Below are 7435 nucleotides of genomic sequence, written 5' to 3'. Positions count from 1 at the left end.
ATCCGAAAGTTTTATCTGTCACTATGAGATCTGTTTTTATGTTCCTGTGAGATCCGTTTCTCCTCGCACCAATATAGGCGGTTTGACCTTGTATAAATAGTCTATGCCATTAGCCCTCTAATAAAACGGAGGAGAATTTTACCTTCATAATTATGCTCCGGTTTAACAGTGTCTGAGCCATCCTATGCTAGTATACCCTTTTTTCTCTTATTGCATTAGTCTCCGGGTTGTACCATTTCACATATCAGTATGTTTCTTACTCCCTTGTATCTTGTATATAATCATACGTAATTTATAAAACGGCCTTTCATTTTTCAGTTTGTTTGCTTTGGAATGGCCAAACAATTCACTGCCTGCAACTGGGCTCGTTCCCGGGTTACTGAGGCTCAGCTGAATGAGATGGTTGGCATCGGCTCTCTGCCTAAGAAAACTGAGATCAAATGGCGAGTACCAGGAACAGAAAATCCTCCAACCCCAAGGCAGGGTGAGGTGGTGGTCTTTGTTGACCATATAGGCCGTGGTTTCAAACCGCCAGGGTCAAAGTTTTATCGAGATGTGCTTGCCAGCTTCCAACTGCATCCACAAGATATTGGTCCCAACTCAGTTTCCAACTTATGCAACTTCCAGGTCTTCTGTGAAGTATATTTACAAGAAGAACCAACTGCCGAACTGTTCCGGGATTTCTTTCACTTAAACCGGCGCACAGAGTTTGTAAATGGCCCGAACACAGAGCTTGGTGGTGTATCAATTCAAAAGCGGAAAGAAGTGGAATTTCCTCATGCCAAACATCATAGCCACCCAAAGGAATGGAACCAAACATGGTTTTATTGCAGAGACACTTCGCCTGAGGATGAAAATCCCCTCCCCGGTTTTCGTGATCACAGACTATCCAATACTCACCCAATGCCACAACGTCTGAGCTCTTCAGAAAGGACGAAATACGCTCCTCAACTCGCCAAGCTCCGGGCCTTTATGGCAAACAGATTAACAGGCGTGGACTTTGTGCGCTGTTGGATATCCTGGAGTATCTTGCCGCTAAGCCGGCGTCCTGGTTTAATGTGCGAATATATCGGTGAGGTTGACGACCCTCAACGCCATTGCAACATCCAATTATCTGAGGAAGAAGTTACTGAAGGTGTAAAGAAGATTCTGAATGAATCAGAACTGGTCTGCAGTCAAACCGGTCTGAGTCCCTTCTATGCTAAGAACAAGTCGCCTGCTGTAAGCATTACACTTCCTCTTCATCTCTAATATCTTTAACTTATACAATCTGTAACCCTTCTTCTTTATATATATAGGGTGATGACCCTTTCTGGAAACGGAAATCCATAGAGAAAGCGGCAAAGCCAACTGGAGACAAAGCGGTCAAGCCAACCTGCCCGAAGACCAAAGCCGTAAAACGGACGTCAAAGGGGAAAACAGCTGACCGGATTAATATGGAACTTGATGATGATACTGATGATCCAGAAGTTGAGGTAGAACTTGACTCACTTGGCTCTCTTTTTATGCATCTTGTTAACAATGATCTTCCTCAGGAGGAGGCAGAAGCTAGTCAAGCTGATGACGTAGAGGTAATTACCCTTTCCTCCGATTCAGACTCTATGCCAACACAAAAAACTCGCCAAGCAATCCGGAAAGTAAGCTTTTCTCATCCTCTTGCTCACTTGGATCCAACATTTATTTTGAAGACTCAACAGCATGAAGCTCGCCGGACAACCCGGCACAGTGGCCAACAGGTCACCTCTGCCGGTTTACCTGACACTCCGGTTCGGAAGCGCCGGTCTGAGGTCTCTCCTACTTCTGACCATTCTTACCCCAAGGCAGGTTATTTCAGACAGCCTCTTAATCCGTCCGATTCAAATTATCAGGTGACACCTCCTTCCTCTTCTGGTGAATCAACAGCAACTCAACTCCCCCCTTTGAAAACTGTGGCCGGGTGAGTTATAAAAAACCTTTCCTTTCAATGCGCCCTAAATCCTTTGAATAGGATGTTAATCCTTTTTTTATTCTTTTTGCAGGGCGAAAGCCAGAACTAGCAAGAAAGCTCAGGTCACCAATCCGCCAGAAGACCCTGTCATTGAAGAAGAAGAACCAAGAGGTGAACCGGAATAGATTGATGAACCGGAAGGCCCCCATCCTGAAGCTACTTTTGATGATCTGCCCCTTGATGGCCAACATACCAATGAACCAACAGATGTTGAGCCTGCCGCACCCGATACTGAACCGGCTGAACCAAACTGGGCTAGTCCAATGAAAAACACTGAAATTCCATCATCATCCACCAAAAATCCTGAAGGCCAAGGTGATGACGTTATTATTACTGGGATAGGCCACAGCTCTCCTGGCCATCCCATTGTTTTAGCTCAGCATAGTGCCAAAGAAGAGCAAATTGCCAGGGATAAAGGTAAATGGAGCAGCAACTTATCAAACTATGCTCATCTTAACGCTGATGAGCTTCATTCAGGCTTCTTGAACCGTCTGCACTCAAACCGGGATTATGAAGCCGGTTTGGTGAACTTGATGAAAGAGCGATATGAGGTAAATTCTTCTATCTTTGTATATTGATTCATAGCTGAAACACTATCCCAAGTAGCCCCCAAGGGCCGTTTTATGATTGTTAATCACAAACCGGGTCTTCGTAACACTTCAAGCATCCCATCATTGATCCGTGCAAAGGCGTGTCGCCAGTAATAGATAAGACTCATCTGTGAAAAAATTAGATAACTTTCTGCAGCATAGCCCCCAAAGGCCGGTTTAACTTGGCAAGTTAATCCGGTTTTTAATCCACACAGCCGTTTTTTAGAACAAACGTACATTAGCCCCCAAGTGTCAAGGATAATGCTTGCATTGTTCTGGAGACTTGTATAGAGTGTAGTATTTGAGAGCAAATAGGCATTAGCCCCCAAGTATGAAGTGGATAACTTGTTATATGCTTTATACTTAGTGCATAAATATGTTGTTTGCTGAATATACCTTCAATGTTGCAGGCTGAACTGAGAAGCAAAGATGCCCGAAACTCCGACTTGCAAGAAAATGTGAAGTCTCAACAAGCTGAAGCTGCAAAAGCCAAAGAGGAGCTGACCCAGGCCCTGGCCGGAATGGAAAAGATGAAAGAATCCTTCAATCAAGATCGTGTTGAATGGGAAATCGAAAAAGCCGGTTTAACCAAAAGAGCTTTAGACGCCGAGGCAGCCCTGAAACCAGTAGTTGAAGAACTAGCCAGTTTGAAGCATCAAATCAATGCTATGACCTCCGCTATCTTTGGTAAGTGTCTGCTTATGTATGTTGCGCCAGTCAATGAATCTTAAAACCGACAAAAATGTTGATAAAATCTTTGGCAGGCACCCAGATCACTCATCCTTGTGCAGATATGCGGATGAAGCTCAAAGCGGCATATACATTGGTTGAGCAGCTATAGTCTGGGTCTCAGCGGGCCATTAGTACGGCGGCTTATAACAAACCGGCGCCAACTTTGATTAAGGAGACCCTTGAGAAGCTGGGCATGTTACCAGCGCGTATTGTCGAGTTGAAGAGAGCCGCTGCCAGAGCAGGAGCATTAACCGCCCTTATTCGAGCCAAGGCCTGGATTCCAGACCTTGAAGCGGAGGATATCATTAAAGGATATCCAGGCGTTAAAGAAGACGGTTCAAACTTTGACAATGATGATCTTCGGCGGCTGACCAAACAGATGCGGCCAGCGGCCAGCAAGTTGGCCGAGGATACCGATTTGTCCCATTTTCAACTGTTTTATGATGCAGAAGGGAAAAGACAGCCGGCCGATATCCATGAAGTCGAAGAACTTGTGCCTCCGATTCGTAAGCACACTTACGCCCTGATATTAACCCTTCTGATCTTATCCATGAGGAAGCCGTGTTCCAAGATTTAACCGGAATCGATTGGTCAACGGCTGATTTCCAGCGGCTGGGGAGGGATGAAGAAGTGCCTACATCAACTGATCCGCAACCGTCAAACCGTCGTGATGAAGAGTCCTGATCCGGTCGCCGGTTTATATGGCTACTGTGAAAAACAATGGCACTATTTGAGCCGCTTTGAAGCTTCATGTAATAGGATAGCTGAAACTTTGTTTATCTGCCATGCCATCAAGCATGTTTCGTAATGCTTTGTGACAATCTGTGCCGCCCTTTAGGATATATTTTATGCATAGTCTATGATGACTTACCTTCCTGGGTACAAAAAACTTAAAAGTGTCTAGCTGAATAATCAAGTGTTTGTACAAAAAATAATGTACAGAACATACCTCATTGATTGACCAAATGTGTATACAGCAAAGGTGTTTAACACCAACCCGATACATTTTATAATTTCATCTTCATAATGCTGGTCTATATATTAAACCGGACCGGTATAACTACCGGTTTTTCTTTATAACACTGGCGATTTAGTCAAACTAGACTGGGTCAGTGACCACCGGTTTATAATTGATCATGTGCCAACAACTGGTAGTTGGAAAGCAAGCCGGGTCAAGGACGCCGGTTTATCAAAAAATACTTATGATTTTCAACAAACAAAATTCAAATAGGAAAATATGCGAGGCTTTTTACGAGCTCCCAGGCTCCAAATCGAGGCTTTTCATGGGCTGCCAGGCCTCTGAGTTAAACCATTTAACAAAGCCTTTTAAGATGGGCCTCCAATTAACCAATCATCGTTTTAACTGTGACAAGTTCAGGGTCTGTAAGAGATTGACTTGTCAAACGTTCGATGGGTCATACTAGGATTACCTGGATATTAGTGGCTTACTTGATGAAGGCAGGCTAACCTGGGGTTTAAGGTGAATACACCAGGCTTCCAAGTCGTGGCTTGATAGCCAATTACGAGGGTCCTTTCAAACTCTTTGTTGCGTTGCAAAAAAGAGCCCCCAAGTAACTTTGTGAGCGATGCTCAGTGTGTGCCTTTCTTTGAGTCTGTACTGTGTAAAACACTCTCTTTGGCTCCACAAATTTTTCCTTGTGTGGCTTGAAATGCCTATCAAGAGGTGTAGCTGTGGTTCAAACTTGACCAAGTCCCCTAGTGATTTTCCCTATCTCTATGCAGCTGCTAAAGCCGGTTTAACAAATACTCCGCTTTGTTAGTTAACTTGTAAAAGCGCACACATGATATAAGAAAGAACAGATACCCCTCTTATAACGGAGGCTCCGGTTTATTATATGATATATACACTGTCATAAATATGTACAGATGAAGAGCCTATGGCTTCAAGTATAATAAGGCCGAAGGAGAGCTATGTTCCATGGCCGCTTTGTCTCCTCCTCCGATTGACGTGAGTCTTCATGCTCTCGAACATCAATGAGGTAGTAAGATCCGTTGTGCAGGTTTTTGCTGACCACAAAAGGTCCTTCCCAAGGGGGGGATAACTTGTGCATATCAGCCTGATCCTGGATGAGCTGGAGTACCAAATAACCTTCTTGAAAGGTTCTAATTTTAACCCGGCGGCTGTGATAACGTCGAAGATCTTGTTGATAAATCGCCGAACGTGCTGCTGCAAGATCACGCTCTTCATCCAACAGGTCCAGAGAATCCTGACGTGCCTTCTCATTATCAGCCTCAACATAAGCTGCAACACGGGGCGAATCGTGACGGATGTCACTAGGAAGAACTGCCTCCGCTCCATAAACCATGAAGAAAGGTGTGTAACCCGTAGACCTATTGGGTGTGGTGTTGATACTCCATAACACAGAAGGTAGCTCCTCAACCCAACAACCCGGCGTCCGCTTTAAGGGAACCATAAGCCTTGGTTTGATACCCCGTAGAATTTCTTGATTTGCCCTTTCCGCTTGACCATTAGATTGGGGGTGAGCCACTGATGCTAGATCAAGCCGGATGTGCTCACGTTGACAGAATTCTTCCATCTCCCCTTTTGACAGATTAGTACCATTATCTGTTATAATGCTGTGTGGAAAGCCAAACCGGAATATCACCTTTTTAATGAATTGAACCGCCGTGGCTGCATCACACTTGCTGACTGGCTCTGCCTCCACCCATTTAGTGAATTTATCAACTGCTACTAACAGGTGGGTCTTCTTGTCCTTAGAGCGCTTGAAGGGTCCAACCATATCAAGCCCCCAAGTTGCAAACGTCCACGTAATTGGAATCATCCGCAACTCTTGAGCCAGAACATGCGCACGGCGGGCAAATTTTTGACATCCATCACATCTCTTGACTAAATCCTCCGCATCAGCATGCGCCGTCAACCAGTAAAAACCGTGGAGAAAAGCTTTGGCAACCAACGACTTTGAACCGGCGTGGTGACCACAATCCCCTTCATGGATTTCTCGCAAAATCTCACGACCTTCTTGAGGAGAAACACAGCGCTGAATTGCTCCTGAAACACTGTAACGATGTAACTCCCCATTGAGGATGTTCATGGACTTGGAACGCCGGATTATCTGTCGAGCCAACGTTTCCTCCTCTGGTAACTCGCCCCAGTTCATGTAATCCAGATATGGGATCGTCCAATCCGGTATGGCATGCAGAGCTGCCACCAACTGAGCCTCCGGATCAGGAATAGCCAAATCCTCTTCAGTTGGTATTTTGACTGACGGATTGTGCAACACATCAAGAAAGACATTGGGCGGAACCAGTTTACGCTGGGAACCAAGACGACTTAAAGCGTCCGCCGCTTCATTCTTCCGCCGGTCTATATGGTCCACCTGATAACCTTTAAAGTGACCAGCCACTGCGTCCACCTCTCACCGATATGCAGCCATGAGTGGGTCCTTAGAATCCCAAGTGCCAGACACCTGCTGGGCCACTAGATCTGAATCACCGAAGCACTTAACCCGGCTCAAATTCATATCTTTTGCCATCCGAAGCCCGTGGAGTAAAGCCTCATATTCAGCTGCATTGTTAGTACAAGGGAACATTAAACGCAGGACATAACAAAACTTGTCACCTCGTGGGGTAGTTAATACGACTCCAGCCCCCGAGCCCTCCAACTGTCTGGACCCATCAAAATGAATAGTCCAGTATGTATTATCTGGTTTCTCTTTAGGTGCCTGTAACTCCGTCTAATCGTTGATGAAATCCACGAGTGCCTGGGACTTGATCGCCGTGCGGGGTATATATTTGAGCCCATGAGGACCAAGCTCAATGGCCCACTTGGCAACCCAGCCAGTTGCCTCTCTGTTTTGAATGATGTCGCCCAGAGGAGCTGAACTGACCACTGTGATGGGATGGCCCTAAAAATAGTGTTTAAGCTTCCGGCTTGCCATAAACACCCCATACACTAGTTTCTGTCAATGTGGATACCTCTGTTTTGACTCAATGAGCACCTCACTGATATAATAAACCGGCCATTGAACCGGATACTCCTTGCCACGCTCCTTGCGCTCTACCACAATGGCTACGCAAACAGCCCGGGCATTAGCAGCCACATATAGTAATAATGGCTCTTTATCGATTGGCGCTGCAAGCACGG

Source organism: Triticum aestivum, chromosome 3A, assembly GCF_018294505.1.
Source record: "Triticum aestivum cultivar Chinese Spring chromosome 3A, IWGSC CS RefSeq v2.1, whole genome shotgun sequence".
Lineage (NCBI taxonomy): Eukaryota > Viridiplantae > Streptophyta > Magnoliopsida > Poales > Poaceae > Triticum > Triticum aestivum.
Note: the sequence above shows the minus strand (reverse complement) of the source record.